Raw genomic sequence first — 27,210 nt, 5'->3', positions numbered from 1 at the left:
TACTAAAAAAAACCAATAAATTTGATTGCTCAAAATTAGAGGCTTTTGCTCATTCAAAGACACCATTTAAAAAATGAAAAAACAAGCCATAGACTGGGAGAAATATTCTCAGTACAGATAACTGACAAAGGACTGTACCCAGAAATATATAAAGAACTCTTACTCCTCAGTAATAAAGCAAAAACAAACAAACAAAAAACCTCAATTTAAAAATGGGCAAAAGATTTGAACAGACACATCACAAAAGAAGATCACAACCAATAAGCACATGGAAAATTGCTCAACATCATTAGTCATCAGGGCAATGCAAATTAAAAACATAGTGAGACACTACTGCACAGCCACTAGATTAGCTGTAATGGCTTAGTGTTTTGGAGAAGCTGAATTCTCATAAATTGCTGGTGGGAACACAAAAATTGACAACCACTTTGTAAAACAGTGTGACAGTTTCTTACAATATCAGGTATATGCTTACCATGTGATGCAGCCCTTTCATTTATAGATATTTACCTAACAGAAATTAAAACATGTTGACAAAAAGACATGTGCATGAATTTTCATGGATGCTTTATTCATAATAGCCTCAAACTGGACACAACTTAATTGTCCATCAATAGGTGAATGGATAAAGAAATTATGGTACCTTCATAAAATAGTATACTACCAGCAATTTAAAAACTACTGATGCTTACAGCAATATGGATGAATCATAAAACTTTGTTGTATATAAGAAGCCAGCCATGAAAGAATATATGCTATATTATTCCATTTCTATTATATTCTTGAAAAGACAGATCTAATTTATAGTGATAGAAAGTAGATCAGTGGTTGCCTGTGGCCAGGGTGGGGAGTAGAAATTAACCTGGAAATGGCTCAAGGGACCCCTTTAGGGTGTTGGAACTATTCTGTCTTAATTGTGGTGGTGGTTATATGGTATGTACATTTGTCATACCTGAACTCTTTTTTTTTTTTTTAATTTTTTTTTTCAACGTTTTTTATTTATTTTTGGGACAGAGAGAGACAGAGCACGAACGGGGGAGGGGCAGAGAGAGAGGGAGACACAGAATCGGAAACAGGCTCCAGGCTCTGAGCCATCAGCCCAGAGCCCGACGCGGGGCTCGAACTCACGGACCGCGAGATCGTGACCTGGCTGAAGTCGGACGCTTAACCGACTGCGCCACCCAGGCGCCCCATACCTGAACTCTTAAAATGAGTGAATTTTAGGGGCGCCTGGGTGGTTCAGTTGGTAGAGTGTCCGACTTCGGCTCAGGTCATGATCTCGCAGTTTGTGAGTTCGGGTCCCGCCTCAGGCTCTGTGCTGACAGCTCAGAGCTCAGAGCCTGGAGTCTGCTTCAGGTTCTGTGTCTCCCCCTCTCTCTGCCCCTCCCATGCTCATGCTCTGTCTGTCTCTGTCTTTCAATAATAAATAAATGTTAAAAAAATTTATAATAAAAAATAGGTGAATTTTGTTGTATATAAAATTTATTGTATATGCCACTATAATTTTGACTTTAAAAAAACCAGGGGGATGGGGCGCCTGGGTGGCGCAGTCGGTTAAACGTCCGACTTCAGCCAGGTCACGATCTCGCGGTCCGTGAGTTCGAGCCCCGCGTCGGGCTCTGGGCTGATGGCTCAGAGCCTGGAGCCTGTTTCCGATTCTGTGTCTCCCTCTCTCTCTGCCCCTCCCCCGTTCATGCTCTGTCTCTCTCTGTCCCAAAAATAAAAATAAAAACGTTGAAAAAAAAATTAAAAAAATAATAATAAAATAAAATAAAAAAACCAGGGGGAAAGGGGCAGCTGGGTGGCTCAGTCAGTTAAGCATCTGACTCTCGGTTTCAGCTCAGGTCATGATCTCGTGGTTTCGTGGGTTCGAGCCCCACAGCAGGCTCTGCACTGATAGTGTGGAGCCTGCTTGGGCTTCTCTCTGACTCTCCCCACCTCTGTCTGTCTGTCTCTCTCTCTCTCTCTCTGCCCCTTCCTTGTTCACGCTCTCTCTCAAAATAAATAAATTAAAAAAAAAAAAAGAGGTTACAGTGGGAGAGAGCCAAAGCATAAGAGACTCTTAAAAACTGAGAACAAACTGAGGGTTGATGGGGGGTGGGAGGGAGGGGAGGGTGGGTGATGGGTATTGAGGAGGGCACCTTTTGGGATGAGCACTGGGTGTTGTATGGAAACCAATTTGCAATAAATTTCATATATTGAAAAATAAATAAATAGAAAAAAAAAGAAAAAAAGGGGGGGGGAGGCATTAGCCCAGAGGTCATTCTTCTAACTCTGTATAAAGACTTATAAATTAAAAGAAACCTTTTAAAAGAGATCATATACAGCCCATGGAATTGTCTCTGTATAGGAATGTGTTTCAGATACACATACTTCATGCAGCTGGATTAATTTAAATTAGAGCTCCCAGGAGGCAGGTGGGGCATTTATTTTGATCACCTGAACTAATCTTCGGAATTAGGTTGTTTCTCCTTCCATCCTTTGAATTACTTTCCTGCATTTATATTGAGTGGTATGATTAGGGAAGAGAAGCCAGGCTCTGGAAGAGCCCCATGCCCAGTTCATCCTGTACTTTAGAAGTATCTCTTCAGAATATTTGCTCATGACCAGCAAATTCCAGAAAGCACTGGATTTTGTGCTTTTGCTCACGTATATCTACAATCTGAGCACCTTAGGGAGATTCAGTCTGGTACGGTGGAGTAAGAAGCCCTGCCTGACATTACCAACCCTTTGTGTTTTCCTGTGGCTTAAAATGTCAGTAATTGAAAGGAAGCTGCAGATCCACAGATAGAACATTCACACTTTATAAATGAGGACTCTGTGGACCAGAGCAGTAGTGTTCTCCCCAACCTGGGTTCACATGCCCAGTTAAATGACCAGCGAGAGAGCTAGAAGTACACCCCAGATCTCCATGACCCAGTTATTTTTTCAGTGCAGGTCACTAAATGGTAACCACATTTCATTAACCACCATTAACCATGCAGTTCAGTGTTTCTCCGAATGGGATTCTTGGACATTCTATTGTGGAGATACTTCGGGTTTGTGTCCGGGACCCCACTCAAGACTAACTGAGTTTGAATCTCTATCGGGCCTGGTACCTGGGGATATCTGCATTTGAACATGTGTCTCCGAAATTCAGATACACACTGAGGTTTTGAGTACCTCTGTTGAAGCAAGGAAGTCACACAATCAGGTATGTGTTTAAGAAAGTATGAAACCAGGTCTGTAGGGAAGCCAAAGCCCAGGAGCCTTCTCTTCTCCCATTACTTGAAGTGGGGGAGCCTGATGAGAGAAGCCTTTGTCCTAGAGGAAGGGGAACAGTGTAGCTATATTGATGGGGATGATTTGTCTATCCTTCCTCCAACATTGCCCTGGTTTTTTGTTTTTGGTAACCTTTGCTTAATTCAGGGCTTTAAATACAACTTAGAGCATTCAAGGACATGAGAAAGAGGTTCCTCAATGGAATGACCTTTGTTTCTCCAAAACACAAAGGGCTGGCAACAGCTCATTTGTTGTTTTGTCAATGGAGGAGGTAATTCCACTAATGGTTTCCATGAGTCCCCTGCAGAAAGATTGACCTGGTCTTTGGGAAATCAATCTCATACAATTTAGTCAATGTAATCACTCATACAAGGCTCTCTGGTTTCCCAGATGTGACACCCTCTCTCACACACATGTCCAATTCATTTTACTCCTTTGTTTTTGATGCATTTGAGGCAAAGAATGCCCAAAATGCACTGTGATAGGCTTGTCAGAGAGACGTGGCTGTGGTTCTCACCCTAAGCCATGATATAGCCCAACTACTTGCTCAGGTAGGAAATCTTAGGAGTCTGCCTTTATACTTCCTTCTCCCATATCTCCCATATTCGGTCTGTTGCCAAGATTAGGCATTTCAGCCTCTGAAGTATATCTTGGATCTATATGTCCTTTGCCACTGTCCTGGTCCAGATCACCATTATTTCTTGAGAAGGTATGTATTTGGCCTCCCTGCTCATGCTCTTTGCCCTCTACACTGCATTTGCCACAAACTAAGAAATGTAAATATGAAAATAAAGTGTAAAACCGTTCAGTGGTCTCATGTTTATTTAAGACTACCATATGGATTAAATTGTGAAAGTTCCCTTCTTAGAAAAATTTATTTATTTTGAATGAGAGAGAGACAGAATGCATGAGCAGGGGAGGGAAAGAGAGAGAGGGAGAGCAAGAATCCCAAGCAGGCTCCACACTGTTAGCACAGATCCTAACATGGGGCTCCAACCCACAAACCGTGAGATCATGACCCAAGCCAAAGTCAAGAGCTGGACCCTTACCTGACTGAGCTACCCATGCACCCCAAAATGTGAAAGTTCCCTTATTTCTCTTATATACTCCACTCTCCTCCACAGAGAACCACTGGTACCAGTTTGGAATACTTTTCTAAGTGTTTGTAAAATGCAGGAGTGTGTGTGTGTGTGTGTGTGTGTGTGTGTGTGTGTGTGTGTGTGTGTGTACATATATGTATACTGTACATACACATATATATGTGGTGATGTGTATACATATGAGTTCATAAATAGGATCATACTACATTGTTCTCAAGCTTGTTTCTTCAATTGCTGATATGTCAATTTATTTAATTATATCCCTGTTAAGGGATCTTCTATTTAAGATAAAATCTAAACTTCATTAAATGACCTACAAGGCACCATCATCATCTATTGCTGCCTTTCCCTCCTCCTACTCTCTGCTCTGCTCATTATGCTCCAGCCATGACCTCCTGTCAGGTCCTCCCTTGAGCCAAGCTTTATTTCTTCTCAGGACCTTTGCAGATGCTTTCTTCTATGCCCAGGCAGGCTCCTCACCTGAGTACATGACAGTGGTTCTCACAGGGTGGCCTGGGTCCTTGAAAACATGAACACATACTTACACCAAGTATTTACCCCCTGAATTTACAAGTATCCATACTTTTTAAAAAATGTAGACAATTGAATTAATAAAATAATTGAGTTAATGAATTCATAGTAGTTTTTATCTATTAGCTAGTAAATACTATAAAATCATTATTGCTCTACGGGGGAATTCTCAAATTCTAAATTTTACATTAACATTTGGTATCAAGAATGATTGACCTGTACAATCAAAAACTAATATAACCTTGAATGTCAACCACAACTTAAAAAAAAAAAGAAGTGATTGGTATACAGAAAAAACATAAAACTCTGCACGTGAAGCCCTTAAAATAATCCCAGACCACTTTTCCAGTAATTTCCTTTTCACAGTTTTTCATCCTCCTTCCTTCAACTTTACCAACCTTAGCTTTATTACTTATTATTGGAACGCCCCAACGTTTTCCATCTGTAGTCATTCCTCCTAATCACAGATTTCAGATTCTGCATTTGCAAATTCACCTACCTGCTAAAATTGATTTGTAACCCCCAAAGCAAAACTCACAGTGCCTTCTTTCATGATCAGGCACAGATGTGCCTGTGTGCAGAGCCCTGGAAACTTTCAGTGCCCCCCACACACATTCCCCAGCGGAGGTGACAGAGCAGCGCTCTGCCTTCTTGCTTCAGCTCTCATGCTCTTCCCTCCATCTGTTTAATGCCATGCTTTTCACTGGTGGTTTTGCTGTTTAAAAAGGGCCCCAAGCATAGTGTTCTGAAGCTCAGGAAAATTGTGCTGTGCCTTATGGAGAAAACACGTGTATTTACAACTTTCATTCAGACTTGAGTTACGGTGCTGTTGGCTGAATTCAGTTAATTCAGCCTGAATTCAGAACTGAATTCAGTCAATTCAGTTAATTGTTAATGAATCAACAATATATATTAAGTGAGGAGTCTTTAAACACAAACATGAGATAAGATTATATCGGTTGACAAAAATATTGTGACCATGGGCTTGCAGGAAACTAACCCTGTTTTTCTCCTAGGAAAAATGAATATGCGTTCAATAATTTAGTGTTCATGGTGACTTTATAGGTCATAACTACTGTGAATAACAAGAGTTAACTGCATGCATATTATTGTCTTTTCCTGAAAAAGCCTTTTTCCCCTCCAGCCTTATTTCTGCAACTGCAAAACTCCACTTATCCTCCAAGACCCAACCACAATGTTGCTTGTGCTCTTCAGCTTTCCCTGACTCCTCCCAGGTAGAGTGGTTCTCTGCTCGCAACCATTAGCAGAGTCCTGAGCTCAGAGTACTGAGCTACCTGGGTACTATCTTGAAGGACCTGGCAGTGATCTGTTGGATAAATGTTGATTGAATGATTGAAAGGAGGAAGGCGACTAAAACGGAATAGAAAAGAAATTGAAAGTGAAGGAAGCTGAAAATGGATTGAATCATGAATATGATAAGAGCATGTGGGAAGGACCCCTTAGTTACCCTTGTGGTAACAAACTGCTCTGGGTCTCAGTACTGGACACACGCTTAAGACCTGTGTTGACCAGATATTGACCTAAATTCCTTTAAATGAGAAAAGTCACCTAAGCCTACAAGGGGGAAACCTGGGCTCAGGATCAGCTTGATTTAGGACTTACATTTCATCAAGATCCATCTTTCTAACTTGACACTCTTCAGGTTAGCTGTTCTCAGACTCCAAATGGCTGTCCCTACAACCTCAGGCTCATATCATCACAACTTTCTGTCCAGTGATAGAAACCACTTTGAGTCAAAGACAGACTGGAGGCCTGGAGTTGAATCTTAATGACTGTTAAGACTGGCTTCGATCATGTGCCCATCAGTGAACCAAGGATCCCATGATCTCCCCCCTGAAGCCTAGGGTTGGAGTCAGTTTCACATAAAAGTGATCTTTCATATTTATGATGTCTGTGTGCCATCTCTCCCAGGATAGAGGTTGTTAGAATCCTGGAAGTGTTACATTAGCAGGTCATCTGACAAAAAGGTTTTGTTTGTTTTTTTCCAAAGAGGGACAAATAGATATTCTTTTTTTTTTTTTTCATATACCTTTCATTGAAGAGTTATAAAGTACGTACCATGTACCAAGTACTTTGCTAAATGCTGGAGATACAAAAGTTCCCTGACCTCAGAATGTAACAGTCTTGTGATAAGATAAGGTTGATTCCATTCCCCAGGAACAAATAAGGTTCATTGGAGTCAGAGAGAAACTTCATTACTCAGATGGATGAGTCTGGAGCATGTAATTATGCTTCCCTCTCCTGGGGGATTTGGATTTGAGGAGTAGAAATAATTATGGACTAAGAGCTGGGACCTGGATTCTAATCCCTCTATTGCTGTCACCAACTTTGAACTTCACCTTTCACAGATTCTCTGGCCAGTGTCTCAGTATAGTCAGCAATTTATCTGTATTAGCTTCTCAAGTTCTTTCTGGACCCTAGCCCTGACCCACCACAAGATGTAGGGCAGATCTCTGCCAATTGTTTAACCTCAATGAAACTCATTTTTCTCATCTGTGAAAAGGGGATCATATTTGCCTTACAGCATTGATTTGGATTAAATGTGATAATGGATAGAAAGCACATGATATATAGGAAGAGCTCAGCAAGTGCCATTTTTCCCCCCTCAGGAAAGTCATAGTCATTTTCCTCACATAGTAAAGTCACTAATGGTCTAGAGTAGTTGAAGGATTCTTAGAGGAAGAATAGCAAGAAGCCCTTCCTCACTCAAGAAGTGTTCCTCCAGAAATTTGTGACCATTACATGATCCACTGGACTCTTATTGTTTGTTCTTAACTGTTATGGGACAGAAGATTGGCCTGGTGTACTTCATGCTGCAGTGTATAGAGATGTGGTTGTGCCTCACATACTCACAAGTCAAATCAAATTCTTCTATGTCTTTGTGATTGTTTGAGCTGGAAGTTTCACTAAAAGAAAGGTGAATGTGTGTGTGTGTGTGTGTGTGTGTGTGTGTGTGTGTGTGTGTGTGTGTGTATGCAATTGTGATGTTGGTGAATTTTTTTTTTTTACATATAAAGCAAAGAACTTTTTGAAGATGAAAATATGTTTTTAGTATCCCTAATAAGTTCAGTCAGTTGATACCATCCAGGAACCTCAGATTCTGAGGTTATATTATAACTAACTATAATCCTCACTTGACAGGACTCCCCTGGTTTATTAGTACTTTTGGGCTTCACTCTCATCAGAAAGAGGGAAGTTCAAAGGACACACCCATTTCTAGGAGTTACACAAAACCCTCTTCCAAGAAGTGTCTTGACCTTTCTACAATTTTAACCACAAGGCATGTGAGATTTGGTATCTAGAAAGATGATATGAAGCTCAAGAAGTCCTTAGTCATCAAAGAAAAGTTCTGTTATCTTCAGTTGATACCTAAGGCAAGGCAGAAAATTCTGGGGTTTTGGAAACGTTTTCAGCTGTTAAGGCTGAAAATACAAAGGGGTTCTAGTTAACAGTTGGTTATTTAAAAGCACACATCCCTGTGTTTTGAGAATCTAATCTGATTGAATGAGGTGTTACAATATTAGATTTTCTTGGTTACTAATACATAAGACTCTCAAAATTGGAAGAGACCTTAATCCCTTGTCTGTCTATTGATCCACTGATTGAGGCCCCTTTCAGTCCCCCTTCTCACCCTTAGCCTAAGCCAGGGGTCGGCAAAAAAATCTTGCCCAATACAACTTTTTCTACCTAGTTTTATTGGAATACAGCCATTCTTGTTTGCTTACAAATTGTCTGTGGCTTCTTCCCTGCCATTATGGATTTGAATAGTTGTGACAGACTATATGGCCTGCAAAGCATGAAAGAATTACTCTCTGCCCTTTACAGAACAAGTTTGCTGACCCCTGGCCTAGGCTGTCTTGTCTTCAGTATCCCCAATGCTGATGAGTAGTTCCCCAGTTTCCAAGGGCCCTGCTTTGGACCACTCTTTCAGAAAATTCTTACTTACACTGAGCAAAAATCTGCTTTTCTGTAGTACACGCCTGTTGGCAGTAGTTCAACTTTAGAATGTGGGATCACCCAAAATAAATCAAATTGCTCTTCCACATGTCAGCCCCTTATATCTTAGAACATTATAATCATGACTCCAGGCAGAAGCTCACTGAATCCTAGTACTATAGGATTTCAAGTCCCATCACCACAGCCAGACCTGAACATAACATCCTATGCAGTGTGGCCAGTGTAGAGCTAACTTGCCCCTCCCCCCCCCCAACACCTAAAGGTTCTAGGTGCCAAGAGCAACAGGAGGAAGTCATGGCCTCATTCTACACACTACCTTGGAATCTAACGTAAAGAACAGAGACAGGTTCATATGGGACATGCACTCCTCTCAACACTGGGAGTGATGCAATTTCCAGGTCATGTGTACTCACATGTGGTCTAAATGGTTGTGAAATGGTTTTGGTTTTTTTGACTGGATTTGGGTACAAAAGGAAAACAGTCACTTCTGTTTCATCAGAGAAGATGGTGGTGTTCTCTTAATCACAGACACAAATGGAAGGTTCTAACTTTCCTGAGAGTAGGCCCCTATACCCTATACTCTTTTAAGCCCCATTGTTGAATAAAGTGACTTGCATTGCCTTTCCCTTTCTGTCTCCTTGTCATTTTCTTTCAGGATGGCAGATTACTGCAACAGCTTTCTAAATAGTTTTTTCTGCCTCTCATTTTTCCTTTCTGTGGCTTGTCTTCATCATTATGCCAGATAACAGCACAGCAACAGTTACTTCTCTGCTGATCTATACTCTTCAGTAGCTCCCCATTACCAATAAAAGAAAGAATTTCTTAGCGTGGTGTAAAGGAACTTGTCTTACCTTTTCCCATACCCAGACCTTGGTCATACTGTGTCCTGTAGAAGAAATGTCCATTTCTCCTTCCTTCCCCAAACTATTACACCCTATCTTCTTCATTGTTCATATTCATTCATATTCTCTTTCTCCCTTTCTGTCTCCATGCCCCAACCAAATTTGATTATCTACTTCAGGGGTCTAATAACATTATATATTTCTTTATGGTACTTCTAAAAATTTGCCTTTTTTAAAAAATTAAGTAGGCCCCACCCCCAACATGGGGCTTGAACTCACGACCCTGAGGTCAAGTGTCAGATGATCTACCGACTGAGCCAGGCAGGTACCCCAACATTTGCTTTTCATTTTAGGGACATGTGTTCATCTCTTTTGTTCCTGCAACATTGTAAACTTATAAGTTACTTGAAAGTAATTAATCTTACCTCTTTTCTATATCCCTCAAAACATTTAGCAGAATTTGTGCTTGTTTTACTGAATGCTACAAAGGAGCTTGTTGATTTGGCATGAGCAGTGAAGTAGCAGGAAGAGCTGAATAGAAAGAAGTAGTTAATTTTGAACCTGAGAAACTGAAGAAGAGTCATAGCTTTAACCAAAAGAGGCAGAATTCAGAGCGGTTGCTGATGTGTGATGCAGGGCAAGAAGGAAGAAAAGATAATGCCTTTTTTTTTAAGTTTGTTTATTTTGAGAGAGAGAGTGTGTGTGAGCATTGGAGGGGCAGAGAGAGAGGGAGAGAGAGAATCCCAAACAGACTCTATGCTGTTAGCACACTGAGCCTGATGTGGGTTTCAAATTCAGGAAACATGAGATCATGACCTGAGCCAAAACCAAGAATCAGACTCTTAACCGACTGAGCCACCCAGGTGCTCCAATAATGTCTTCTTAATGGTGATTGAGAAGAAAGAACATGGAGTGGAAAATCTGGGGGTCTTCTATAATGATAACTCTTCTGCCAATTTCATGATCTCACGAATCTCCTTGGACTGCTTTTAATTCAAGAACTATCGGGGCGCCTGGGTGGCGCAGTCGGTTAAGCGTCCGACTTCAGCCAGGTCACGATCTCGCGGTCCGTGAGTTCGAGCCCCGCATCAGGCTCTGGGCTGATGGCTCGGAGCCTGGAGCCTGTTTCCGATTCTGTGTCTCCCTCTCTCTCTGCCCCTCCCCCGTTCATGCTCTGTCTCTCTCTGTCCCCAAAATAAATAAACGTTGAAAAAAAATTAAAAAAAAAAAAAAAAAGAACTATGCACTTGGCACCTATCATGCCAAGGTTGGTTCTAGGTGCGTTTACGTTTTTTAATTTTACTATTACTGTATGCAATATTATTAGTTTTGTATTTTTCCCCTTTTATATGCCTGGTTATTGAGGCTTAGGAAACTTTAAAAAATTTCTCCAAGTTTATAGAGCAAGAACAAGGACTGTAATTCGAGTCTTTTCACTCTGAGCTCAGGCTTTTCTCATCCCACTCTATAGCATCTCAGTCCTGCTCTCCTTAGTTCTGTGCATTTGTGCCCCTTGCTTTGAGTTTGTGTTGTCTGAATTAATAGGTTTTTTTCTGCCTGGCTGGGTTGTACCAGGAATTAGGAAGAAAGAGATACCCTTTTAACTCTTCATATTGTCTATTTGACATTTTTAAGTGGCTTAATACAGCTTATTATTGAAAACAAGAAAAAAACTCATGGTGAGATGTTTAAGCATAGAAGTATGTACACTTATGTTTTAATGAAATTTAGCTAGTTCACTTAGTTCAATGAATAAGAGCACTCATGCACTGCAGGAAGGCCCTGTGTGAGGTTCTGTGAAAGGGGAAGACTCTCTGTTCTGAAAAAGCTCTAGATGTTGGAACCTTGAATGAAGGATGATCAAAAATGGTGACATTAGAGGACAGCATTCAAATATAAGAAAAACTTTGGACAATTTAGACAGGGAAGATTGGGACGCTTTTCAGACAGGGAAATTGAGCGTGTGAAGGTAGAAAATTATATTTAGGAAACAGTGAAAAATCAACTTGGTTTGAGTAGTAACAGTGTGTGTATATATATGTATGTATGCATGTATATATCACATTATAAATAAAGGAGTATAAATGAGATGGGAATGCAGGTTTGAGCTGAATCGTAAAGGCTCTAAAACTGAGCCCCAGAACTTGAGCCCATCAGCAGATGGAATGGATAAGCAAAATGTGACATCTACACATAACGGAATATTATTCAGCCTTAAAAGGGAATGAGATTTTGACACATGCTACAACATGGATTAACATTGCAGACCTCATGCTAAGTGAAATAAGCCAGTCACAAAAGGGCAAATATTGTATGATTCCACATATACGAGTAGTCCATTTCACAGAGACAGAAAGTATAATGGTGGTTTTTAGGGACAGGGTATAGTGGAGAATTGGGAATTAGTGTTTAACAGACATAGAATTTCAGTTGGGGAAGATGAAAAAGGTGTTTATGGCTCTACAACAATGTGAATATACTTAATGCCACAGAAATAACTGTACAATTAAGTAGTTAAAATAGTAAATTTTATGTTCAGTGTATTTTACCACATTGAAAATAAATTTAAATTTTTTTAATTAAAAAAAACTCTAAACCATAGAGTTTGAACTTTGCTATGCAATTGACAGGGAACCATTAAAATTTTGGATAGTGGGAGGAGTAACGTGATCAGAGTTTTGCTCTGATTAAACTGGAAGATTAGGGGCACCTGGATGGCTCAGTCAGTTAAGTGTCCAACTTTGGCACAGGTCATGATCTCATGGTTCATCAGTTCGAGCCCCACATCAGACTCTGCTGTCAGCACAGAGCCCACTTTGGATCCTGTCCCCCTTTCTCTGCCCTTTCCCTGTCATGCCCCCTATCCCCCTTCTCAAAAATAAGTATTTATAAAAACTAGAAGATTAAACTGGATGCATTTTATAAGTATTTAATTAGGAAACTAGCACGGCAGTTCACGTGTACATAATAAGCACTTGAAATAGAGCAGAAACGCAAGCATGATATGGGCATTTCTTTTTTTTTTTTTTAACGTTTTTATTTATTTTTGAGAGAGACAGAGTGCAAGCGGGGGAGGGGCACGGAGAGGGGGACACAGAATCTGAAGCAGGCTCTAGGCTCTGAGCTGTCAGCACAGAGCCAGATGCGGGGCTCGAACCCACGAACCGTGAGATCATGACCTGAGCTGAAGTCGGACGCTTAACCAATGGAGCCACCCAGGCTGGGCATTTCTGAAAAGTGTTGCAATGAACATACTTGTGCATGTATTTTGGTGGATATATGTACATAATTATTTAGGGCATGTATCTAGGAGTAGAATTGTGAGGTCCTGGGGTATATGTTCAGCTTTTGTAGATACTGCCATAGTTTCCCAAGATGGTTATACCAATTTACACTCTTACTAATACGGTATGGAAAGTTTCAGTTTCTCCATATTCTTCCCCATGCTTATTACTATCAGTCTTTGTTGTTATAACCATTCTGGTGGTTGTGTAGTGGTATTAATTTGCATTTTGCAATGACTAATGAAATCAAGATCTTCTTTTATGCTTACAGCCTTTTGGATGGATGTCTTTTGTGTAGTGCCTATTCAGATCTTTTGCCCATTTTTCTATTAAGTGGTCTTTCTCCTGCTAATATGTGGAGTTGGGTTTTTTAAAATATATTCTGAATAGGAGTCTTCATGGATATATGTATTGTAAATATCTCCTCTTACTCACTTGGTTTTTCATCCTTTTGATGGTGACCAGACACTAAGTGTAATGTAACAACATTGATCACTTTTTCTCTTGTATTATTAGCAACTTTTGAGTATTCCACAAATTTGTGTAGCCCAAAGCCATGAAGGCATTTTCCTCTAAATGCTTTATAATTTTGTATCTTTCACATTTGGATTTATAATGATCTGAAATTAATTTTCATATATAGCATAAAAAGGGATTAAGAATCTTTTGGGGCATCTGAATCGTTCAGTCAGTTAAGCACCCAACTCTTGATTTCAGCTCAGGTCATAATCTCACAGTTTGTGAGTTCAAGCCCCATGCCAGGCTCGGCATTGACAGGAGTCTGCTTGGTCTCCCTCTGCCCATCCCCTGCTTGTGCACTCTCTCTCTCTCTCTCTTTCTCTCTCAAAAATAAACAACCATTTAAGAATAAAAAGAATCTTTCTTCATACTTACCAAATGACCTATCACCGTTTATTGAAAAGACAGTTCTTTTCTTTATAGCACTGCAGTATCAACTTTTTCACAAATCTAGTGATGAAGTATGTATGGGTCTGTTTCTGGAACCTTCTGTTCCAATGGCCTATTTGTCTATCTTTTAGGTTTGAGCTGCTTTTAGTCTTCTAAATAGACAAGGCTTTCCTCCCAGTGGTTACCCTTGGTTATACCCACCTAGCCCTAGAAATGGAAAGTAGAATGTATTAGTTATTTATTACAGCATAACAAAAGGTTTAAAACTTACTGGCTTAAAACAACAATAAATATTATTATTTCTTAGGGTTTCTGTGAGTCGAGAACTCAGGACCACTTTAGATTGGTGGATTTGGCTCAGGGTCTCTCATTAAATTACAGTTAAGAAGTTGCCTACTGCTGCAGGCATCTGAAGGCTTGGCTGGGGCTGAAGTATCTGCTTCTAAGAATAGCTCATTTACATGGCTGGCAGGAGGCCTTACTTAGTTCCTCACCATGTGCACTCCTCAGTACTGCTTGAGTATCCTCACAACATGGCAGCTTATCTAAAGGCAAACAGGAAAGAAGCTATAGCATCTTTAATTACTTAGCCTTCAAAGCTGCACGGTCATTTATGCAATATGCTGTTGGTCATCCTTATTCAGTATGGGAGGGGACTACATAAGGCTATACTGGAAAATAAGACTCATTGAGGGCTATCGTGGAGGCGGACTACTACACAGAAAAAGAGGAGAAGCTTGTTGGCATCTTAAGTTTATTGTTTCTCTGGGAACTTTTATTCCCTAAGGCCTAGAATCATGCCTTGCCTGGACAGCCTACAATCCCTAGAGCTGGCATGTAGTTTAAAAGGTTTGGAAATCCTGGTGAGTCTTGGTATTTTGTGCACTCCTGCTCAGAAGTCTGAACTCTGAAGTTTATTCATATTTTCACAGTATGAATCCCTAAGATCCCATCCCTATCCCTGACTGAAAAAGATTGAGGACAGCTGGATCTGGTCATAGTCGGTAGCCAGCTGTTAACCTTTCTCTCCATGATCTTTATTTTTCTTCTCTGAGAAATAGTCCTTTCCTCCTTATGGTTTTCTTCAAATACATTTCCCATCTGTGAACATTCCAATTCTCTTGTGGATCAGTTTCCTTTTAATTAACTTTATTTTGAGATAATTTTAGTTTCATATGTAGTGGTAAAAGTAATACAGAGACCCCCACATACCCTCTACTAGTTTCCTCACAATGGTAACATCTTCTGAAACTGTACTACAACATCACAAGAATGTTGATATTGATACAGTCAAGATCTAGAACATTTCCATCATCGCAGGAATCTTTCATACTGCCCTTTTATAGCCACACTCACATCTGTCCTACTCTAAGCCCCTCCTTTAACCACTGACAACCACTAATCTTCTGTCCATTTCAAGAATGGTACATAAGTGGAATTGGGCAGTATGTAGCCTTTTGGGATTGGCTTTGTTGATGCTGCCTAACTCTGTGGAGATTCATTCAACACTTTGTATGTGTCAATACTTTTTTTTTTTTTTTAATTGCTGAGTAGTATCCTATGGCATCACAGTTTATTTAACCATTTACCTATTGAAGGACATTTAGATTGTTCCAGTTTGGAGCTACTATAAACAAAACTTATATAAACATTCATGTAAAAATTTTTGTATGAATGTAAATCTTTATTTCTCTGGGATAACTACCCAGCAGAGCAGAGCAGTTGCTGTGGTGCATAGGAGTTGCATGTTTAGTTTTTTTAAAAATGACCCAACTGTTTTCCAGGGTGGCTATATCATTTTAGATTCTTTCTTTTTTTTTTTTTTTTTTTTTTTTTAGCTTATTTATTTATTTTAAGGGTGGGAGAGAGGGAGAAGGAAAGGGAGAATCTCAAGCAGGCTCCATGCTTTCAGCACAGAGACTGACAAGGGGCTCAATCCCACAAACCGGCAAGATCATAACCTGAGCCAAAATCAAGAATCAGAAGCTCAACCAACAAAGCCACCCAGGCACCCTGATCATTTTAGACTCTTACCAGCAATATTGAGTGACCTGTTTTCTCTGCCTCATTGCCAGCATTTTGTGTTGTTGTTATTTTAGCAATTCTGATAGATCTGTGATATCTCATTGTATTTTAATTTCTGTTTCCAGAACAGCTAAAGATATTGAGCATCTTTACATGTATACAGATTTACCATCTGTATATTCTCTTCAGTGAAGTGCCTTCCATTTCTTTTGCCCTTGTCCTAATTCCCTTTTCTGACTGTTGAGTGTGATAGTTTTCTATATGTTACCAGATATTATTCTTTGTTGAATATGTGGTTTGCAAGTATTTTCTCCCACTCAAAAGCTTCTCTTTTTATCTTTTTAAAAATTTTTATTATTTAAGTATATTTGATATGCAGTGTTACTAGTTTGAGGTGCACAACATAGTGGCTTGACATTTCTATACATTATGCAGTGTTCACCATGGTAGTGTAGTTACCATCTGTCATCATACAACACTGTTACGGTATTATTCCCTATGCTATACTTTTCATCTCCATGACTTATTTATGACAGAAAGTCTATACCTCTGTGTCCGCTTCAACTGTTTCACACATTCCCCCCACCTCCACCCCTGTGGCTACTACCAGTTTGTTCTCTACATTTATGAGTCTGTTTCTGGTTTGTTGCTGTTGTTTGTTTGCTTGTTTTGATTTCGAGATTCCACAGGTAAAATCACATGGTATTTGTCTTTCTCTGACTTAATTAATTTAGCATAATACCCTCTACGTACATACACATTGTTTCAAATGCAAGATCTCTTTTAATGGGCAAGTAACATTCCTCTCTCTGTGTGTGTATGTGTGTATACACATCTTCTTTATTCATTCATCTATGGATGGACACTTGGATTGTTTCCATATCTTGGCTGTTGTAAATAATGCTGAAATGAATATAGAGATGCATGTATCTTTTTGATTTAGTGTTTTCAGGGTTTTTGATGGGGGGAATGGTAAATATCTAGAAGTAGAATTACTGGATCATATGATAGTTCTATTTTTAATTTTTCGAGGAACCACCATACTGTTTTCCGCAGTGATTTCACCAGTTTAAATTTTCATCAGCAACACAAGGGTTCCCTTTTCTCCACATCCTTGCCTACACTTACTATATTTCTTGTCTTTTTGATAATAGCCATTCTAACTGGTGTGAAGTGATATCTCATTGTGGTTTTATTTTCATTTCCCTGACGATTACTAATGTTGAGCATCTTTTCATTTTTGTCTGTGTTAACTATCTGTATGTCTTCTTTAGGGAAATGTCTATTCAGATCCTCTGCCCATATTTTAATCAAATATTTTTTTCTTTTGGTTGTTGAGTTGCATAAGTTCTTTATTTTTTTTATATTAACCCTTTGTCAGATAAATCATTGGCAAATATCTTTTCCCACCCAGTAGGTTGGTTTGTTTTGTTTTGTTGATGGTTTCCTTCACTATGCAAAAGCTTTTTATTTTAGTGTAGTCCCACTTGTTGTTTTTGGTTTTGTTTCTTTTGCCTGAAGAGAAATATTCATAAATATATTGCTAAGGCTGCTGTCCAAGAGACTACTGCCTGTGTTTTCATTTAGGAATTTTATGGTTCCACATCTCACGTTTAGATCTTGAATCCGTTTTGAGTTTGTTTTTATAAGAAATTTCTTTCTTTTGCATAAAGTTGTCTAGTTTTCCCAGCACCATTTACTGAAGAGACTGTCTTTTCTCCATTCTATATTCTTGCCTCCTTTGTCATAGATGAATTGATTGTGTAAGCATGAGGTTTTTTTCTGGGCTCTTCATCCTATTTGATTGATTTGTGTATTTATTTTTGTGCCAGTATCATACTGTTTTGATTACTATAGCTTTGTATTATATCTTGAAATCTGGGATGTGATACCTCCAGCTTTGTTCTTTCTCAAGATTGTTTTGGCTGGGGGTGCTGGGTGGCTCAGTCGGTTAAGCATCTGACTCTCAGCTCAGGTCATCATCTCACAGTTCATGGGCTCAGGACCCATGTTGAGCCCCGTGTCAGGCTCTGCACTGACAGCATGGAGCCTGCTTCGGATTTTCTCTCTCTCCCTCTATCTCTCTGCCGCTCCCCTTCTTGCTCACTTGCTCTCTTTCTCTCTCAAAATAAATAAACATGTTTAAAAAAGATTGCTTTGGCTATTCAGGTTCTTTTGTGGCACTATCCAAATTTTAGTATTATTTGTTCTAGTTTTTTAAAAATCCTTTTGGTATTTTGATAGGGATTATATTGAATCTGTCATTTGCTTTGGGTAGTGTGGACATTTTAACAACAATAATCTGTCTAATTCGTGAGCATGGTATATCTTTCCATTTGCTTATATCATCTTCTGTTTCTTTCATTAATTTCTAATAGTTTTCAGAGTATAGGTCTTTTGCTTCCTTGGTTAAATTTATTCCTAGGTATTCTTTTTGGTGCAATTGTAAGTGGGGTTATTTCTTAATTTCTCTTTCTGCTACCTCATTATTAGTGTATAGAAACACTAATACACAAAACGTTTCTGTATATTTTGTATCCTGAAACTTTACTGAATTCATTTATCAGTTCTAATAATATTTTGGTAAAATCTTTAGGATTTATTATGTATAGTGTCATGTCATTAACAAATAGTGAAAGTTTTATTTCTTCCTTACCAATTTGGATGCCTTTTGTTTCTCATCTGAATGGTGCCAGCTAGGACTTCCAGTACTATCGTGAACAAAAGTGAGTGGGGTTCCATGGTGTAATGGTTAGCACACTGGACTCTGAACAAAAGTGGCAAGGTGGACATTCATTTTTCCTGATCTTACAGGAAAAGTATTCAGTTTTTCACCATTGAATATGATGTTAGCTGTGAGTTTTTCAAATATGGCTTTTATTATGTGGAGGTGTGTTCCCTCAAAACCAACTTTGTTGAGAGTTTTTACCCTTCATTTTGTTAATGTGATGTATCACATTGGTTGATTTGTGGATATTTAACCATCCCTGCATCCCCAGAATAAATCCCACTTGATTGTCCCGAATGATCTTTTTACTGCATTGTTGAATTTGGTGTGCTGATATTTTGTTGAAGATTTGGCATTTATGTTCATCAGAGATACTGGCCTAGAGTTTTGTTTTGTAGCCACTTTTTCTGGTTTTGGTATCAGAGTAATGCTGGCCTCATAGAATGAATTTGGAAGCTTTCTTTCCTTTTTCTATTTTGTGAAATAGTTTGAGACAAATAGTTATTTACTCTTCTTTAATGTTTGGTAGAATTAACTTGTGAAGCCATTTTGGCCTGGACTTTTGTTTGTTGGAAGGTTTTTTGTTTTTGTTTTTAATTACCAATTCAATTTTTTTTTACTAGTAATCAGTCTGTTTTGATTTTCTGTTCATTCTTGATTCAGTTTTGGAAGATTGTGTGTTTCCAGGAATTCATTCCATTTCTGCTAGGTTGTACAGTTTGTTGGCATATAATTTTTTGTAGTAGTCCCTTACAATCTTTTGTATTTCTGTGGTGCTGGTTGTTACCTCTCCTTTTTCATTTCTAGTTTTATTTATTTGAGTTCTCTCTTTTTTTTTTCTTGATGGGTCCGACTAAAAGTTTATCAATTTTATTTGTCTTTTCAAAGAACTACCTCTTGGTTTTGTTGATATTTCCTCTGTTTTTTTAGTCTCACTTCATTTATCTCTGCTGTGATCTTTATTATTTCCTGCAATTTACTAACCTCAGGCTTTGTTCATTTTCTGGTTCCTTTAAATGTAAGGTTAAATGGTTTGAGGTGTTCTTTTTTTTTATTTGTTTCTTGAGGTAGACCTGTATTGCTATAAATTTCCCTCTTAGAACTGCTTTCACTGCATCCCAAAGATCTTAGGGCATTGTGTTTTTGTTTTTATTTGTCTCCATGTGCTTTTTTTAATTTCATTTTTTAACTTTTTATTGACCCACTGGTTGTTTAATAGCATGTTGTTTAGCTTCTATGTGTTTGTGATTTTTTCCAGTTTCATTTTGTTTTATTTTTTATTGTAATTGATGTCTAGTTTCCTTACTGTTGTAGTCAGAAAAGATGTTTGATGTGATTTCAATCTTCTTAGATATACTGAGATTTTTTGTGTCCTAACATGCAGTTTTTCCTCAAGATTGTTCCATGTGCTCTTAAAAAGAATGTGTAGTCTGCTGTTTTTTGATAGAATGTTCTATACATATCTGTTAAGTTCATCAGATCTAATGTGTCATTCAGAGGCACTGTTTCCTTATTGATATTCTCTCTGCATGATCTGTTTATTGATGTGAGTGGAGTGTTAAAGTCCCCTACCATTACTGTATTAATTGTCAACTTCTCTCTTTTTGTCTCTTACTCATCGCTTTATGTGTTTAGGTGCTCCTGTGTTAGATGCATAGATATTTACAATTGTTATATCTTCTTTTTGGATTGATTGCTTTCTCATTATTTAACACTTGTTTGTCCCTTGTTACATTGTTTTCAAGTCTATTTTGTCTGATACAAGTATTGCCATACTAGCTTTTTTTTTTTACCCCCTCATTTCTGTTTGCATGAAATATCTTTCTTCATCCCTTCACTTTCAGTCTGTATGTGTCTTTTCATCCTCTTTTTTTTAAATTTTTTTTTTCAACGTTTATTTATTTTTGGGACAGAGAGAGACAGAGCATGAACAGGCGAGGGGCAGAGAGAGAGGGAGACACAGAATTGGAAACAGGCTCCAGGCTCTGAGCCATCAGCCCAGAGCCCGACGCGGGGCTCGAACTCACGGACCGCGAGATCGTGACCCGGCTGAAGTTGGATGCTTAACCGACTGCGCCACCCAGGCGCCCCTCTTTTCATCCTCTTAAAGACTTTTGCATAGCAAAAGTTTTACATTTCATTGAAGTTTAATTTATAAGCTTTTGCCTTTTATGGATTCTGTTTTTGGTGTCAAGTCTGAGAACTCCTTCTTAGCCCTAAACCTGATAGATTTCCTCCGTTTTTTTGTCCTAAATGTTTTCTAGTTTTACATTTAAGTCTATCATTCATTTTTAGTTCTTATATAAGAGGTGAGATTTAGATTTAGTTCTTTATGGATATCCACTTGCTTCAGCATTATTTGTTGAAATGGCTGTCTTTCTTCCATTGAATTGCTTTTCACCTTTGTCAGAAATCTGTTGGGTGTATTTGTGTGGCTCTGTTTCTGGGTTCTCTCTTCTATTCCTTTGTTCTGTGTGTGTGTCCCTCTGACAGTGCCACATAGTCTTGAGAACTGTATGTGTATATATAATAATTATTGGAATCTAGTGAATTAATAACCCCTCTTTTATCATATTTTTCAATTTTTTTACACTTTCTTTTCCTTCCTATATACATTTTAGTGTAATTTTCTTTACATCTGTAAAAACTCTTGATGAAATTTCGAGATTATGTTAAACCTGAGCATCAATTTGGGGAGATGTACTGTGTTGAGTATTCTCATTCATGATCATGGTATTTGGTTTTTTTTTCTTTCTTCAGCATTGTATAGCTATCAGCATACATGTCCTGTGCATATTCTGTTAGATTTACACTTATTTAATTTTTTAAAAACAAACTATAAATAGCATTTTATTTTTATTCTCTATGCCCACATGTTCACTGCTAGCATATTGAAGCAAATTGATTTTTATATGTTTATCTTGTATCTTGTGACCTTACTTGACTCATTAGTCCCCGGAGATTTTTAGCTCTTTTTTTTCTTTTTTCTTCCTAATTCCTTGGGATTTTCTATGTGGAAAATCATATCATCTGCAAATAGGGACAGTTTTTTTTCTTCATTTCCAAACTGTATGCCTTTTATGTCCATTTCTTTATTGTCCTCACTAGAATTTTCAGCAAGAGTGGTGAGAGTAAGCAGACATCCTTGCCTTGTTTCGGATTTTAGGGGGAAAGCATTCATTCTTTCAATACAAAGTAGAATGTTGGTGTTGATCTTTTGTTGGTGCTTTTTATCAAATTAAGAAAGTTCCCCCCTCTTCCTATTTTTTAAGTGTTGTTATTATAAATAGGGATCAAATTTTGTCAATTTTTTTTCTGTATTCATTGAAATAACCATGTGGTTTTTCTTTAGTCTATTACTATGGTGGATTACACTGATTGATTTTTGAATATTGAATTAGTTTTACATCCTTGAGATAACCCTCACTTGGTTACCTTATATAATTCTTTATATATCTTGCTGATTTCTCTTTGTATTTTATGTTTAAGTCCATGATCGATTTTGACTTAATTTTTGTTAAGAAATTTTGTATAGATATAAGAACAGTCTTGAAAAAGCTTTCTTCTTGTAACATATTCAGGTCCCATGTTATCCTTGCATTATGTGTCAGTAATCCAACAGTAATTTTTCATTCCTGTATCATGAGACACTTTCAAGCTGAAGGCCCCAGATTTCCTTATAAATATTTAGTACATGGTCAGGGGCGCCTGGCTGGCTCAGTTGGAAGAGCATCGACTCTTGATCTCGGGGTTGTGAGTTTGAGTCTCACATTGGGTGTAAAAATTAATAAATAAACTGAAAAAATAAAAATAAATAAATATTTATTACATGGTCAATGTTCATATCAGAATGAAGAGAACAAGAGAGTAAAGAACTCACATCATATAGAATCCACACTATACCTTTATCTTTCTTAATCTCTTTGCTGTACTTCTCTTGCTGTCCTCCTTTCCTGCTTCTGTGAAAATATATATATATTTAAGTTGCATTTATTAGTTTGAGTAAATTAATATATTGATAGAATGAAGAAAGTCAATAGATCTTTATTGAGCTCTCATATAGACCAAACACTTTTCCAAGTAACTTTTGGCCAGAAAGGAGCCTAACCTCAAGATGTTCAGAGCTTAAAGGGGAGGAAGATATATAAATAACTGAAATGCCAAAGAAAGCACAAATTATTAAGAGAGTATAAGACAGAAGCACCAGCTCTACCCAAGGAAGTTAGTAAAGCCCTTCCAGGGAAAGTGATACTTCAAGCTGGCACTGAAGGGACATAGGAATTTTCTAGATAGACAAGGTGAGGGTAAAGTCATTCTAGGAAGATGCAGTAGGTTGTGCAAAGACAGGAAGGCATGCAATTATCTGGTATATTTGGAGAATAATACGTAATTTGTTATGCACTGTAGTAAGTTCTGTAAGACCAGGAATTCATGCTGTACGCTCAACATCTAGAATACTGTCTGTAGCATAGTAAACACTAAACAAATACTTGTTGGATGGATGGGTGGGTGGGTGGATGGATGGATGGATGGGTGGGTGGATGGATGGATGGATGGATGGATGGATGGATGGAAAGAAGAAAGCAAGGAGGTATAAATGAGGCCAGAGAGATAAGAAAATTTCAGCGATAAGGAGCCTTGTTTAGTAACATTTAGCAAAATGCCTACCATCAAGATTCATAGAAGGATACAGATGTTGTTCATAATATACTTGGGAAGAAACAATAAATTCCAAAATATCTGTAATATGTTGTAAAAAATGACAGGCCATAAAAACTACATAAAAAGTGTTACAAAGGTTCAGAAGAAGTAGAGGTCCATTTCAGCTGAGAAGATCAGAGAAGTTGTCATTGGAGCTAGACTCTTTGAAGTTGGTTATACTTGTGTTCTCAGTTGTTTGATTTAAAAAAGAAATGTGCATAGACTTGGAGAGAAATGGTGTGGCAGAAGAGGGATGGGAATTTGGGACTAGACTAGACAGCCTTGCCTGCTTGGTCATAAATTTATCAGCATTTTATAAGCAGTCATTTATCAGCCTACACCACTTCCTTGGAAGCAGAACCTGACAGGCTCTGATGTTATCTGTAGTAAACACCTTTCTCTTGTTTATGTGGGTGTCTCTGTGTTTGTTTATGCTTGTACCTGCACACCAGTGATTTGGAGACAGCTCTTTCTGCAGAGACCATCACTGAAGGGGACACATCAACTGAAACACAAGCTAAACTATTAACAATACCTTTTAAAAATGCACCTTGCTACTCACACACTTCCATGTATATGCATGCACCTGCTACATGGACCACAAGCACACCCAGAGTTCTATAAGCCAATGACCTGGGAAAGATTTTAGGTGACTGTAAATATATAGTTCTTATTTTTTGTTTTCCTCAGCTCGATTCTATCTGGCCATACCTTATATTCATTTTGAGGTAAGACTTATTAAGCATCAGTTATATCCTTGTAACCTACTGGATGCTGTAAGGAGTTCATGTAATAAAATAATTACTCATTAATCCAATACATAGTTATTGATAACCAGCTGTGTGTCAGGCACTATTTGAAACACTGAAGATGCAGCATGGGATTTTTAAAAATCATTCCTTGTGTTTACATTTTGAGAGGTAGATACAGACATTCAACAAAAATGTGGCACTTTAGATGGTGTAAGTACTAGTAAGAGCGGTGTTGCAGAGTAAGGGGGAAAGAGAGTGTGAGGGTTGGGTGGTTAAGAATGGCTGCCCCCATAATGGGATATTTGAGTAGAGACTTGAAGGAAAGACGTCTGGGGGAAGAGTATTCCAGGCAGAGGGAACACCCAGAGCAAAGACGCTGAGGCAGAAGTATGTGGCCAGTGTGGCGAGAGCAGAATGGCCAAGGCAGAGCATGGCTGGAGATGAGGTAAGAGGTGTTGGATGGGGGAGAGTTGACCGTCACATCAGACCCACTGGCCATTGTGCAGACTTTGGTTTTTACTCAGAGATGAGAAGCCTTTGGGGATTTTGTGCAGAGAAGTGACACAGTCTGATTTACATCAGCTTCCATGTTGAGCATCAGTTGCAGGATGAAAGGGTAGAAGCAGGAGGACTACAGAATGGTCGGCTAGACCGAGTGAACTGTTTGAACCAACAGGATTTGTTGTAGATGTGGAATGTGAAAGAAGGGAGTCCATGATGACCTCTCACTATATGTGGTCTGAGCACCTGGAAGGCTGGAGCTGCTATTAACTGAGACGGGAAAGATTTCAGGAAGAACAGGCTTGGAGGATGTAAAGAGCTCAGTTTTGAGCACACTGGGTTTAAGATGCTTATTAGTGAAGAGTTGGGTATAAGACTCTGGAGTTCAGTGGATGGACCTGGGATGGAGAAATACATTTGGGAAGTACAGCAATTAGATGGTCTTTAAAGCTGTGAAACTGAATAAAATAACCTAGGGTGTGGGTGTAGAGAGAGGAGAGACAGAGACTGAGAACTGAGCATGGAAGCATTCCAATATTTAGAGGTCAGGGAGATGAGAAAGAACCAGCCCTGGAGTCTGAAAAAGAGGCTGGGGAGGAGGGAAGTTGAGGGTGAGCCAAGGGAAGAAGGTGCTTCAAAGAGGACAGAATAAGCCATTATCAGGTGTTGTTGAGAGAGCAAATAAAACCCAAAAGTTGCTTTAGCAGCCTTGAAGTCTTTGGGAAGTTTGTTATGCAGTGGTGGGGCAGCCTGATTAGATTGCTTTCCACCAAAGAATGGCAAGAGAGGAGACAAATGTCCAGTAATATAGAAAACTCTTTGAGGTTTTACTCTAAAGAAAACTGGGCCATCACTAGAGGGGAACATGGGATTAAGTCAAGCTTTATATTTTTTCCCCATGATGGCAGATGTTAGTGTCCTTATGGGAATGATCCTAGTAGGGAGGGAAAATGCAGTGCTTCCAGAGAATGGGAGAATCATACAGTGGTGTTGGTCCCCTTGTAGGTGAAAGGGGGCACACAAATGGAAGGATGTTGGCTTTAGATCGGACGAACTGTGAATGCTCCCTAATAACAGGCTACTTTGCTTCAGATGCGGGCAGATCAGTAAATTTGGTGATGGAGCATATGTAAATTCTCTTGATTGCTTATATTTTCTCATGAAACCAAAAAGTGGCCATGTTGGACGTTTAGAGAGAGAGAAGCTCAGAGACAGTAGCCAAAGAGCAAGAGAAAATCTTAGACAAGGTAACTGAGATAGGATCTTGGGGCAGCCTAGGAGCCCACATCTACAAATGACTTAACTATAGCAAATCAGTAGTTAAGCATAGCCTCAACCCAAGGCTATTACATGCAGCATCTTTTTACCACTTTGTGTGGTGTCTGCTCACAGATTACTCAGTCTTATTGAAAAAATGGAATATACAAGACAGGATAAGAGAATATGTGATCAAGTATTAAATTCTTTTTTTTTTTTTTTTTTAACGTTTATTTATTTTTGGGACAGAGAGAGACAGAGCATGAACGGGGGAGGGGCAGAGAGAGAGGGAGACACAGAATCGGAAACAGGCTCCAGGCTCTGAGCCATCAGCCCAGAGCCTGACGCGGGGCTCGAACTCACGGACCGCGAGATCGTGACCTGGCTGAAGTCGGACGCTTAACCGACTGCGCCACCCAGGCGCCCCAGGTATTAAATTCTATAGTATGAAATGATACAAGGAGTTTATTCATTCAGTGATACATATAGAGTATTTAATATGTGCAAGGCCCTATTACAAGTACTTGGGCTATTGCAAGGAGCAAGACAATGAAAAAAATCTTAGAGTTATGTGCTTCAGAGAAGTTTTAAGTTATTTTTTAAATTTTTTATTTATTTTCAGAAAGCAAGAGCATGAGTAGGGGAGGGACAGAGAGAGAGGATGAGAGAATCCCAAGTAGGCTCCGTGCTGTCAGCACAGAGCCCAATGCCGGGCTCTGTCTCACGAGCTGTGAGATCATGACCTGAGCCCACACCAAGAGTTGGACACTTAACTGAGCCACCCAGGCACCCCCCACTTCAGAGAAGTTTTAGAAGGCTTTCTAGGTGATTCTTCCAAGGCACCATCATTTGCTTAAAAAGCACAATATACTACACACAAATTAGGGAATTGTTTTTCTGCTGCTGGCTGTGTGTGATACTGCTTCTTTGCTTCCACTCACCATGACTTGTTGGGGTCCCTATCCATATACTGAGATGCTGTGGTTTTGCAAGTTCCACCCTGACTAACAGTACTATGAGTTTGAATCTGTATTCCAGCATAGGGAATAATTGCACGAAAATGTCTTAGTCTCCATCTAATTTCTTAATCTAAAAAATTGGAATGCCACATCTCATTTCAGAATGATAAGACCCTGTTCCATAGTGAAGTGTTGCGCTAACACACATTCTAAGATCATTCTCCATTTTTTAAACTGTGGTGAAGTATGAAAGAGAAATAAGGGCCATGTTCAGCCTGCAGGTGCCACAGTCCCCATCCTTAACCTAGTGATTTCTGAGCACCTGTGAGAAGCTTTGAACTAACTAATGACCTTTTTCCCCTCTTTTTCCTTCTTCCTCCTC

At 38.9% G+C, this 27,210-nt stretch overlaps 1 protein-coding gene and 1 long non-coding RNA gene across 2 annotated transcripts in view; both read left to right on the top strand.

The window, feature by feature from the left end:
• Positions 1–27,210, top strand: part of GAB2 (GRB2 associated binding protein 2) — a 191,731-nt gene that overhangs the window by 104,509 nt on the left and 60,012 nt on the right. The window lies entirely within an intron of this gene.
• On the top strand, positions 16,747–27,206 carry LOC147576777 (uncharacterized). The gene is made up of 3 exons (XR_015241124.1): positions 16,747–20,505; positions 20,743–26,065; positions 26,299–27,206. It is a non-coding gene; the product is annotated as an uncharacterized LOC147576777 (long non-coding RNA).

Source organism: Puma concolor, chromosome D1 (assembly GCF_028749965.1).
Source record: "Puma concolor isolate L17-30 chromosome D1, mPumCon1.1.hap2, whole genome shotgun sequence".
Lineage (NCBI taxonomy): Eukaryota > Metazoa > Chordata > Mammalia > Carnivora > Felidae > Puma > Puma concolor.
The sequence above is the reverse complement of the archived record's forward strand: the minus strand, read 5'-3'. Positions and strand labels throughout refer to the sequence as shown.